This window comes from Loxodonta africana, chromosome 18 (assembly GCF_030014295.1).
Source record: "Loxodonta africana isolate mLoxAfr1 chromosome 18, mLoxAfr1.hap2, whole genome shotgun sequence".
In the NCBI taxonomy this organism is placed as follows: domain Eukaryota; kingdom Metazoa; phylum Chordata; class Mammalia; order Proboscidea; family Elephantidae; genus Loxodonta; species Loxodonta africana.
In genome coordinates, this window is record NC_087359.1 from 60,327,701 (window position 1) to 60,340,651 (window position 12,951).

Here is a 12,951-nt window from a genome sequence, read left to right on the forward strand (position 1 = left end):
GTCTGTGGTGGGCTTTCTTTTCCACGTAACCTCATTTCTTACAGGCTCTCATTGTCTAAATCAGCACCATAGAATGTATTTCCCCAGGAATTCTGAGAGTCAATGCATTGTACCCCCTTTTTCTGGACTCTGTCTTGTCTTCATCCTCTCTCTGTAAAGATGTTCAGCTCCCCAGTCTCTCATTAAGGTGTATTGTCAGGTCTTTATGAAGATGGAGCTGTTATACCAGAAAGAAAGAGAGACACACTCGCTTAGAAACCCTGTTCAATGTTTGAATGTTAAATGTGCCATTTTATTATCATTAGGATTGCTCCCACTTAATGAAACAGCATTAGCACCGAGTCGGTTGGCCTCCTTGCACTAATTGCTTTTGGAAGGGAACAGGCTCGTAACTACCCCAGGGTGGGTGGAGGGGTGAGGGGTGTAAACAAGGACTCAAGCAAGGCTGAATGCACTCAGATGAAACCCAAGCAAGAGGATCTCCAGATTGGACCAGTTTGACCTGAGAGAACAGGAGTTAAAATTCTGTGGGAAGAGAAAATCTGGGACCGGGTGGGGTGGAAATGTTAGGAGGAGTCACTGAGGGGAGAAGAGTGGGAAATGGGAATAAGAGTAAAATATTCCCAAAGGAAATACAACACAGAGAAAATTACTCTTCAACTGAGTCCTTAAAGGCCTAAGCACGTGGGTTAGCACTGATTTCTCCAGTGAGTTACCAAAATCCAGCCGATGCTGTCAGCCACCTGCCACGTCTGCTTCCTGAATGATCTCAAGTGGTTTTCTGAATCTCAGCCTTATTCTCATCTGTTAAATGGGAATAATAGTACTAACTCTACAGGTGTGTGTAGGGATCAAATAAGATCATTCATTCATTCATTGAGACTCTACTATGTGCCAGGTACTGTGCTAGGCAGTGTGGCTATATCAGTGAACAAACCAGGTAAAGATCCCTGCTCTTATGGAGCTTACGGTTCATATGGAGAAGACATGTAAGCAATACATATAAGTAAATTATACCATAAGTTAGAAGGTGATAAGTGCTTTGGGGAAAAAAAGACAGATCAGGGAGGGGAGGATAGGGAATGCTGGGAAAGGGGATGCAATTTTAGTTGAGGTGGTCCAGGTAGGACTCTTGGAGGAGGGGGTATTTGAGCAGACTTGAAGAAGGAAAGAAGGTGAGCCATGAAGACATCTGGATGTATGCAATAGAATGTTATAAATTGCAAAGTAAGGTTCTTTGTTATTTTTGGGTGGGGGAAGAAAAACCAAGGTGCAGATGGGGATCACTCTAAGATCCTGCCGCCACCCAAGCAGACAAAGTTGGGGATAAGGGATGTTGGGAACCTCTCCTCTTGCTCCAAGGCTGCCCGCAGCTCCCTGTCTTGTTCTCTCGGTGCCACCCTCCTCCCCCAGCCAGCTGCAGTTCCCCTTCCAAAATATCCAGCCTTATTCAGCTAGTTGGTGACAGCTAAAGGAGGGGACCAATGTCTAGAAGAGGCTGAGAAAGGACAAGTGGGGGATGTCCGACAAGCCCTGTCAGAGCTGGTTAAGGCACTTTAAAAATGAGACTGCTGCGCCCTCGAAACAGGAGAGGCAGGGTGTGTGTGTGGGGTGGGGGCCTCTGTGGGAGGCGTCATTGAGGAGTGAAGAGAAACCAAGGAACTGGATAAGAAGAGAGTGGTAATATGCAGGTCAAGAAGGCAGGCAAGGACCTCCAGAGATGCTGCCCACCCTCAAAGCCAAAGGAAATGGGCCCAGCACTTCCAAGTGGGAGGAGCTGAGCATTTCTTAGCTGGTGGGGGGCGGTGGGGCTGGCACATAGAGGGGAAGAGGAGATGTGGGCAATTAGGAGTCTATGAGCACAGAAGAAAGGAAAAGCCATGGTAGAAGGGGTGGGGGTAGGGGACAACTTGAGCATTTCAGTAAGGTTGAAGGATTTGCCAAAACAGACCAACCAGCATCATCTGCCTTCTTCCCTTCTGCCTGAGCGTGGCCAGCATCCCCTTTCAGGCAGGCCCTACATCTCTTCAAGATGCAAGAAAACCGAAATGAATTGGGCAGGCAGAAGAGACCTCTGGAAGGGCAGCTGGGGCCTGTGCAGGCTGCAGGGGAGAGATAAGGGCAGTGAAGAGAAAGAGGCTGGCATGGTTGCCAACCAGACTAAGGAAAAGAGAGGCAGGCTAAAAATAGATTGGGGTGGGGAGGGAGGAGAGTCAGGCCAGAAAAGAAGGGAAAGCAGAGGCAATCGATGGGATCCACAACTCTGACCCAATTTCTCATCTCTCAGCCTCAACAAACTGAAAAATTATGGGGTGGTGGGGGAAAGAGAAAGACTGGTATAGAGAGAGGAGAGTTACAGGAGAGTTAGGCAATCATGGTGTACAAGTCAGCAATCGCGATGTGGAAAGATGAGGTATACTGTATATACAGTTAAAAAAAACCAGTTGCCGTAGAGTTAACTATGATTCATGATGGCCCCATGTGTGTTAAAGTAGAACTATGCTCCAAGGGTTTTCAATGGCTGATTTTTTGGGCAGTAGATCTCCAAGCCTTTCTTCTGGGATGCCTCTGGGACTGGAACCTCCAAAATTTCGCTTAGCAACAGCGTGTCAACTGTTTGTACCGCCTAGGGACTCTTATCCATATAGTTAATACCAGTTAAATCCTAGGGCCCCTGGGTGATGCAAATGGTTTGTGTTCAACTATTAACTGGAAGGCTCGTGGTTCAACCCACCTAGCAGCTGCTTCCCTAAACATTATAGCCAAGAAAACCCTATGGAGCTCAGTTCTACTTTGTAACACATGGGGTCACCATGAGTCAGAACCAACTCAACGGCAACAGGCTTTATTTTTTGTTGTTTTTTAGTTAACCCTCATCGGAGTTTGGTGTTCCCTAACAGGTTTAAGAACTTAAAGAAGGTGCCTATAACTTGGAAGGAGATTCATCTGTTTAGAAGGTAAAAGGAGGGAATAAGGATGAGCTAGTCTGGAGGACAGCAGGCTGGAGAGTGACTTGACTACTGTATCTTACTTCTCAGAATAGTGATCAAAGAGAATTTCGTTACCAGATATTCTATTTCAGTGGTGGGTTTCCAGCGCAGCAAGAGGGATTTAGGTTAGACCTCAGGAAATCCATCCTCCTAAGTAGATTTGTGAGATATTAAAACATGTTTCTGAGCACTCTTGTGCTATTCTTTCCCTGGAAACCTTAAAAAATGAGAAGCCCATCTATTTGGGCCTGTATAGACTTGCATGAAGGCTAGGGCCTCCCCACAAAACCTGCTGGCTAGAGACGGAGGTTAGGATTTTTATTACCCTGCAGGCCAAAGGAAATGAGCCCAGAATGCCCATTTGAAATAGGGTACTGGGCAAGGATCTAGGGCAGGGCTAATGCAAGCAACTGGGGGAGGTGGGTGGGAAAAGAAGGCAGGCCAGGTCTGTCAGGCATAGAGAAACAGCAGGGACAAGGGGCAGGATTCTAACTTGCAGGATCCAATGGCATTTACATAACTTTGAATAATGAATAAGCCCAGCTCTGGGGCTCCTAGTCAGCACAGCTCATCTGCATCTTTATTAAGCTTTATAAATGATTCAGCGCCCTACCCCTTCCCCCCAGCTCCTGCCCAGCCTGCCCCAAGCATCAGGGTAGTTGATTGCTCATTATTTTAGACTAGATTTGTTTCACCAACATTCAGTGAGGCATGGAGTGGGGGACACAGGAGGGCAGTAGGAATCCAAAAGCAGGCTGAGGGGAGGGGAAGAGGAACAGAGAACAGAGGCAGCCGTCGACGGAGGCATGCAAGAGGCTGTGAACAGTGGCAGGGAGCACAGGACTTGGGCGTAATTCTTTAAAATGCTCCTGGGGCCAACATCTTAAGGATAAGAAAGGTTTCTCAGATTCCCTGAAATGTGCTGGGTTCAAGTCCCACTCAGTCCTCGGTTTCCCTTACATCTGCTGCCAAGCACCCAGCAGGCCCCTCACTAGGCTCCAGCGCAGCGCTGAGCCACTAGAGCAGCCAAATGAGTATTGCCTCCAGGGAAGTTCTCACTTTTTCCTGAGGCAGGAATTTTGCTATTTTCACAAAAAGAAAAGAAATCTGCTGTGCTTGCAAGGCAAGAACAAGCACCAGGCATATTAGGGGAGAAACAGATAGGAACAGGCGCACACGGCAAGTGGATTTGTAGGGAGAAGAATGCTTGTGTCCACAGAGAGTCAGAGCCCACCTTGAGAGCGGAGCTTGGAGGAGATGGGCAGCCTGAACTCATCCAGGTAGGCTCCTTTGTGCCAACTACTCTGGGAGTTGCCTGGTCCACCGGCTAGAACTCGTTGCCATTGAGGCAATTCCGACTCATAGTGACCCTATGGGACAGGGTAGAACTACCCCATAGAGTTTCCAAGGAGTGCCTGGTGGATTTGAACCGCAGATCTTTTGCTTAGCAACCATAGCCCTTAACCACTACACCACCAGGGTTTCCCCATTGGCTAGAGACAGGGAGAAATCCTGAAGACAAGTATTTAACAGCCTAGATGTGGAGGAGCTGGCAGGAAACTGTAGGGGGAGGGGGAACATTTCTCACCCCTGGCTGCACATTAAAACCACCCTGGGAGCTTTAAAAAATATGATGCTTGGGCCCCACCCAAGACCAATTAAATCAGACTCCCTGAGGGATAAGGCCCTGGGCATAGCATTTTTTAGAAAGCTCTTCAGTCTTGTACGGATCCTGATTTGAACCAACCAACCTAAAAAGCAAATAAATAAATAAGTAAAACAATCAGGGATATTTAAACATAGACTGGATATTTGATACTAAGGAGTTATTGATTTTTTTAAAGCATTTGATAAGAGTATTATGATTATGGTTTTGTTTTTTTTTTACACTTTTAAAAGTCACTTTCTTTTTTTTTGAGAGATAGCTACTAAAGTACTTCCTGATGAAATGATATCATACCTGGGGTCTGCTTCTAAATACTCCAGAGAGGGGAATGGGGAAGTGGGTGGGAGTGTAGGTGAAACCAGATTTGCTCTGTGTTGATAATTGTTGAAGCTAATTGATGGAAAAAGAGGTTCATTATACTATTCTTTTTTACTTCTGGACACAGAACAAAACAGCCCCTAGAGTGTTTGTAATGTGCGGCCAGGGGTGAGAACTACAGAGCCGGACACTCAGAAGGACAGAGGCTACCCCAGAACTTCTGTGAGCTGAACCGGCTTCAAGGAGAACAGGTTGGTGGGACCCGAAATATAAAGAAAACAAAAATCCTCACAACTAGACCAAAAAGCAACATCATGATAAACGGAGAAAATAATTAAGTTGTCAAGGATTTCGTTTTACTTGGCTCTACAATCAATGCCCATGGAAGCAGCAGTCAAGAAATCAAAAGACATTTTGCATTGGGCAAATCTGCTGCAAAAGACCTCTTTAAAGTGTTAAAAAGCAAAGATGTTCCTTTGAGATCTAAGGTGCACCTGACTCAAGCCATGATATTTTCAATCGTCTCATATGCATGTGAAAGCCGGATTAATGAATAAGGAAGATGGACCAAAATAGAATTGATGCCTTTGAATTATGGTGTTGATGAAGAATAATGAATATACCACGGACTTTGAGAAGAGCAAACAAATTTGTCTTGAAAGAAGTACAGCCAGAATGCTCCTTAGAAGCAAGAATGGCGAGTCTTTGCCTCACTTACTTTGGACATGTTATCAGGAGGGACCAGTCTCTGGAGAAGGACATCATGCTTGGTAAAGTGGAGGGTCAGTGAAAAAGAGGAAGCCCCTCAGTGTGGATTGACACAGTGGCAGCAGCAGTGGGCTGAAACACAGCAACAATTTTGAGGATGGTGCAGGACCAGGCAATGTTTCATTGTTATACATAAGGTCACTATGAGTATGTACCAACTCGATGGCACCTAACAACAATAATAAATAATAGGTGCCACTTGTCTATCATTGTGTGGTACTGTGGTGGCTTGTACTATGATGCTGGAAGCTATGCCACTGGTATTTCATATACCAGTAGGGTCACCTATGGTGGACAGGTTTCAGCGGAGCTTCCAGACTAAGACAGACCAGAAAGAAAGGCCTGGTATAGTGCTGGAAGATAAGTCCCTTAGGTTGGAAGGCACTCAAAATACACAGTGGCTGCAACAATGAATTTCAGCATACCAATGATCATGGAGATGGGGCAAGACCAGGCAATGTTTCATTCTGTTGTACATGAGTAAGGGCTGACTTGATATTAACTCAAAAGAATAATAGCAATAAATAATAGCTAAGGGTCCTGTACTCCAATGCCCTGGGCCTCAGGCAGTGTGGCAGGGACCACTTGGGGGAAACACTAACTGGCAGTTAGAGTTGCAATGGGGGGGAGGGGGTCTGAGGGTTTGCAGGCTCCTTCCCTGCCTGCACAGCCACTGGGACCCAGAGTCTCCATGATCTGTGCACCAGGCCAGGCAGCCGGACCAGGGGAGCCACCTGCCTGAAGCACCCAACATATACAATCAGCCTTGCTCTTCTCTCTCAATCCCTGTCCTCTCCTGATTGATTCCACAAGGATCTGGACCCTCATTTCAGCCAGGCACCCCCACTGCCCGTCACCACTGCTTCCCTGCACTGCCATCCCCCCTGACAGGCTCATCTGCCTCTGCCAGGGACCATTAGTCCAGCTGACTTCATCAGGGAGGTGAGGGGAGGCTGAACACAATTCCACAGAATTATGGGGACCCAGGCACCCACCGACAGAGATAGGGAAACAGGGCCCCAGTGGCTGCTGGCAGAATTGTCTGAGCTGCTGAAAGATTCACTGGTAGCTTGATCTCATCTTCATCTCTCTCCTTTAATGAACAAATTAAAATGAATTCCAGATTCTCAGGTCTCTACTCAGCTCTCATCCTTGGCCCTGCCATGGACCAACCATTGCCATGTTCTCTACATACTCCTGGGAAATAATTTCTCACCCTGCCAAGGCAAATCGTCCCATCTCCCGCCCAGTCATAGACCTCAGCCCTGCCCTCCACCCAGCCTTCCTGTGGCACCACCACCAGCTCGGACATCCTGCTCCATTTGGGATTCTGTCTTCTCTGCTCCATTACCTTCCCCCAGTGGCCTCTAGGGATTGGGGAGGGGAGAGGGTTGAAGGCGGTCTGTTTAAGAGATTTTGGGAATCTGTGCCTTCGCATCACCCGCTGCCATGAGTTATTTCAGCGCCCATGTTTGTCTCGAGCTGATTATTCCAGCCCGAGAACAGGTGGAGCAGCCTGCGGTGGCTTATTCGTCAGCCAAGGCCATCTGTTCCCAACAAGATGAGATTTGTAGCTGATTTCTACTGGGGAGCAAGGCGTGGGGGTGGGGAGGGAGATGAAGATCACACTAACACCCCAGAGGATTTACTCTTCCCAGACCTTCTGGGGTGCCTGAACCCCCAGTTTCCCCATCTCATCTCGGCACCTCATTTCCTCAGAGAAACTCACTGGTCATTTGACTCTCTGAAACAGCAAAAACACTTTTTCCTTAAGGGGCTAAACCTTCTCACATGGAACCAGGTGTTAGAAGCACACATTTATCAGTCAGGCACAAAGTCTGGCCATGGAGCCATGTCCACCCTCACAGATCTTTTAAAAAATGTATTTAACCATGACACAAATATCCTAAATGACCTTCCTGACTGTTAGCGTCTCCTCACCCCACTCCACCGCCCCATTAGCAGCCCGAAACTCCTTACCTAAACCTACCACCCACAAGACTTCAGGCTGCGTGGGCAGCACAGTCTAGATGCCCTTCTCTTCCCCACTCTGCTCCTCTTCCCTAAATACCCTGTTCAAGTCCCACCCTCCAATCTGTTCCTCTTCCAGCTTCCACTCTCAGCCGTGCCAAGAGACGCCTGCTGCTTTAAGAACAGCTTCCCCTGAGCAAGGGATCTAAGCAGTTTCTAAGCAGCTTTGCCACATGGTTGACCCCCTATGGCTACTATTTCTAAATATGAAATGCTGAGGAAGAAGCTACACTCATTGTCACACTAATATGATAATTTGGAGCCTTCTTTGGTGTTTGGCACAGACACACACACATTTGTACCAACTGAAAAAAAAATTTATATGAAACTTTATATTAAAAGCACAGATGCTTCATCTATAACCCCACATTCCAAAATAAAACTATAGCTGTGCAAAGGGTTAACACACTTGGCAGCTAACCAAAAGTTTGGTGGTTCGAGTCTACCCAGAGGCACCTTGGAAGAAAGGTCTAGTGATCTACTTTCAAAAAATCAGCCATTAAAAATCCTATGGAAAGCAGTTTTACCGGACACACATGGAGTCGCCAGGAGTTGGAATCGACTCGAAGGTAACTGGTTATAGTTTCCAGAGGTCTCTTCTACTATTTATGTATTTATTCATGTTTTCACATGTACTGGTATCATGTATACACATTCCATTAAGAACCCATTAACAGAGCTGTAAGACTGCCTTACTTTCTAGTTGGTTCTCTAGGCTTATTTTGCCAGGCCCTGGAAGCAGAAGCCCCTTTTCTACAATTAAATCTGAGTGTGTGGTCCACCAAAAGAGCAGCTCCACAGATAAGCTCCAGGACTGTCTAAGCAGGCCGTGAGACATGTGCTTCCAATGCGGACCCCGCCAGGGCAGTGCCACTCAGCATCCTTGCTCTGGGAAAACAGTAGTCGCCTGGAGGCCAGACAGTGGCTCTCAAGCAAAGGTGCCAGCTTGCAACTGATGCCAAGACCCGGGTTTAAATACGAGCCATGGAGCCTATTTCACCACATAACAATTGTATATTTGCCTGGGAACCAGTCTTTGACCTTTTGTTCAAAGACCTAATGTTTCAGAGGCTGTTCGCTACACTGCCCTTATACCAGGATCTTTTTCTGCTCCTTTTTTTTTATTCTCCAATTTCAAATTCCCTAGTGCCCTCTCTTCCTCAAATCCATTTGCTTCTTTTCTTAATCTAGTCAGATCATAGATGTGGCACAAAACATATAAAAATTTATTAAAATGTGGAAACTCTTTGACTCTTAAGCCATCTCAAATATAATTTGCCTGGATGGTGTCAAAATGTAATATCCTTTTTGAGTTTTTTTAGTAAAACTGTCAAAACTGATTTTTGATATCTAAAGCAAATTCTACCTGCACATATAAGTATTCTGCTGGGAGATTTATGTCACTGACTTCAATCGCAAAGCACACATCCATTTTGGAATTTCCCTTATGTATATGACCCACCACTGGAGCTTACACTGTAAAAGACTCAATTTCTCTGGAAAATTCTCCCTGAACAAATCTAGCATCCTTGTTACCTCCAAAACGCCTATTGCTCTGGAAATCTCTCCTCCCAGATGGAATCCCAAAGAATGGTCTGGATTGTTCCGTTGCACTGTAATGAAATTAGAGTGAAACGGATATAGCTTAAAATATGCATTCGGGATCTTGTGAAACTGCCATTCATATTGTTGGCACAGTGTGTGTGAAGGCAAATGCAACAATATATGGGGGAGGCTCCAAAAATTGTAACAAGCAACAGAAATGTGAGATCGGTATTTTTTTCCCAAAATTGTCAACAACTGTTTTCTTCATAAGGGTGGGCCTTTCGGTGAATATCAGGCACACAGAGATTTGAGATGAGGGCCGCGTCAGCGATTCTTTGGTATCTTTTCTCTCCCTTTATTTATCTGACAAGGCCAGAATAGCTGGAAGACTCCTGGCCAGTTGTTGGCTGTGGACCCTGCTTAGACAGGTGATGTCTCTCTCTGGGCCCCAGTTTCCTCACAGGGACAACGACCCTTCACAGAGATGTGGTAAAGGTTAAATGAGATTATGTACTCGAAGTGCCTAAGTGCTGGGGACACAGTACGTGCTCAAGAAATGGAAATCGTTATTGGTCTTATCATTCCACAGGTCACTATTGGGAAGTGCCGCCTCAGCCCTGTCATTGCCTCACTCCCTCAGCTACCGCCATGCCTTCTAAAAAAAAGAAAAAACCTGTTGCCGTCAAGTCGGACTCATAGAGAGCCCCATAGGACAGAGTAGAACTGCCCCAGAAGGTTTCCAAGAAGCCCCTCGTGAATTCGAACTGCCGAGCTTCTGGATAGCAGCCGAGCCGGTGAACCACTACGCCACCAGGCCTCCCGAGGCTTCGTAGAGTCCTCAGAAGGGTGGGGAAAGAGTATCTTCCGGTTGCTAAGAAATGAGACTTGCTCTCACTACTCTGTAATCCCTAAAAAGGCATTGTAGATGGGCTCGTCAATGTCAGCTGCCAAAGGGCGGGGTCCACTAACGTTGCCCTTTTAAGGGGTGTGGCTTCCAGGAAGTGCGTGAGGAACAGCCAGGCGTGGGCGGAGCCAGAGGCTGCTGCGCTCCGAGGGCTGTGGACGCGCAAAAAGAATGAATATGCTAATGACCTTCGGTTCCTAGTGAATGGGAGGGAACGCCTGCCTGGACCGATATGTACAGCTGGCGAGGGAGCGAGGGGATAAAGTCAAAGAGGGCGTGCGGGCACATTGGGGAGTCTGGAAACCAGCGCCAGACAAGACTGCGCACTCAGAGGTGTTCCTCCCCCCAGTGCTGGGGTCTCCTGGCCCAGCTAGCTCCGCCCGTCAGTCCTTCCGTCTCCTTATCGAGGGCGACGAGGGGGTGAGGGTGAGGAGCTTCGGAATTTGGGAGCTGAAAGGATCTTACCAGGAATACCACCTTGTTTTACAGATGGGAGAAACCGAGGCCTGAGAGATTAAGCCCTTGTCCTAACTCGCAGTGCTAAAGGCAGAAGACGCGCTTCATTTAGCAGGTTTTAAGCGCTACGGCTGCTAACTAAAACGTCGGCAGTTCGAATCCACTAGCCGCTCCTTGGAAACCCTGTGGGGCAGTTCCACTCTGTCCAGTAGGGTCGCCGTGGGTCGGAATCCGCTTGACGGCAACGGTTTTTTTTGTTTTGTTTTCATTACTGCACGTGGACCCTGGGATAGCCCACTTTGGAGGTGAAAAAGCAGCTGCCCCAAAACGCAGCAGAAAGTGGTATATTATCAAGCAAGTCTCGGACTGGCCACGAGCCTGGAGGATTTCGGAAGAAAAAAAAACTTCCTGGGGAAAGATGAAAGGAGTTGGGGTGGCAGCCAGTAGCAGTAGCAGGCAAGGACAAATGATCACAGCCTGGTCTGGAGCATGTTACTATATGAAAGATGATGAAGTGTTCCAGCTACCCTGAGAACCAGCTCAGAGAAAACGAAAGGGGGGGGGGGCAGAGAGGATTAGGGTTAGACTGAAGGAAACTTTCTCCCAGGATGAAAATGTGGCCCTTTATTAAATGATCAAGGAGGGCTGTGGACTCACTCCTCTCCCTCCCACCTCTGAGACCTTTGGGAATCTATCTCCCTCCAGTCCCTCAAGGGCCTACTTGGAGGACAGGAGCAAATGAGATGACTTTGAAAAGTCCCACCATTCAGGTAGGAGAGCCTTGCCCTGGATGGGCCTCCTGGGATCTTCGCTGAGGGGGAGGACAGCAGTTGTTCAGGCTCCAGGGCCCTGGGGGGAGCAGCAGCAGTCATGGCATCTCTCGCAACACGCTCCCTGCCAAATTGATTCAAATTGGCTTGGATATGAACATATGATTAAAGGAGCGGCGCGATTCATTTATCAGGAGAGATTAAAGAGCGGCATCTGCGCAGCCTAGCTGGGGGACAATTAAGGAGCAAATCGCTAAGTGTCTGTGCCACCAGGCACGGGGGCGGGGGATGGGGGGAAGGACAACTGGGATAATCTACCAAGGGGACACAAGGACAAAAGGGGGCAATTTGGGGGTCACTGCCTGCCACCGTAGTGTCTGGATATAGACTGGGCATTATGGGGAGTTCTGATCCCCACCCACGCCTCTTGTCCAGGAGTCACAGCAATTCTGAAGGTCTGAGATTAGAGAGGAGGATCTAGTGAGGTGACTTTGAATCTGGCACAGGGACAGGTTTGCTTTCTGTTTCACAGGAATCATACGTTCATCTTAGGGACCAGAGCTACCATGAGTGTACAGTGAGGGCAGGAGCTCTGAAGGCACATCCAAAATGAAGGTGGGCTTGGATGGCCCTGCAGGCCCCTGGACTCCCCTGGGGGGTTGGTGCCCAGGGAATCCTTGCCCATCTGGAGCCCAGCACCAGTGCTTAGGGGCTTTCCAGTAGCCTGGAGACATCTTGCCCCTGTGAGGCGATGTCTTCCGGCTTCCCTATCAGCCTGTGGAGCTCCCTCCCACCATCTGCCTCAGGGCCTTTGCTTAAGCTCATCTTCCTAGCATGCCTGTCCCAGCAGTGACCATGGAAAATCTACTCTCTTTTTCAAACCCCAGCTCAAAATATCAGCTTTCAGAAATCTTCCCAGTTATCCCCAGTAAGAATATCTCTCCCCCAGAATATGCCCGTATAAATTTCTTTGTCCTTCTGTTATGTCTATGTAATTAGTTCCATGTGGCCCTGCTCCAGCCCTAGACCATGAACCCTTTGGAGGACAAACACTATGATTTCTCTCCACCCACCCAAAGTGCTTGCACAAAATAGTAGTAGGTGCAGTACATACTTTGTGCGTCTAACTCCACTGCTAGAATATCCCCTTCCCGAAGGAAGGGACCTTATCCATCCCCAGCACCTACAACAGTGCCTAGCCCATAGCAGGCAGTTATGAAATACTTCTTGACTGTTGATCGAATGAATAAATGAATAATAAAGGTCTTCCGACTTGAACAAAGCCATTTGCCCCAGCCAGGCTACTGGAGGTTGATGTCGGATTCTCCAGTTAACTAGAGTCAGTGTTGGTGACAGAGTTGGGAACACTTTTGCAGGTGGCAAGGAGTTTGTCACACTAGTTCCTGGGAAAAACAAGAAATGCACGAAGCTATTTGAAAGCAGGAGTAAAAGATATGAGTGACAGAACCAAACATGAGGAGCCAGCAGTTAAAAAACAAAGTA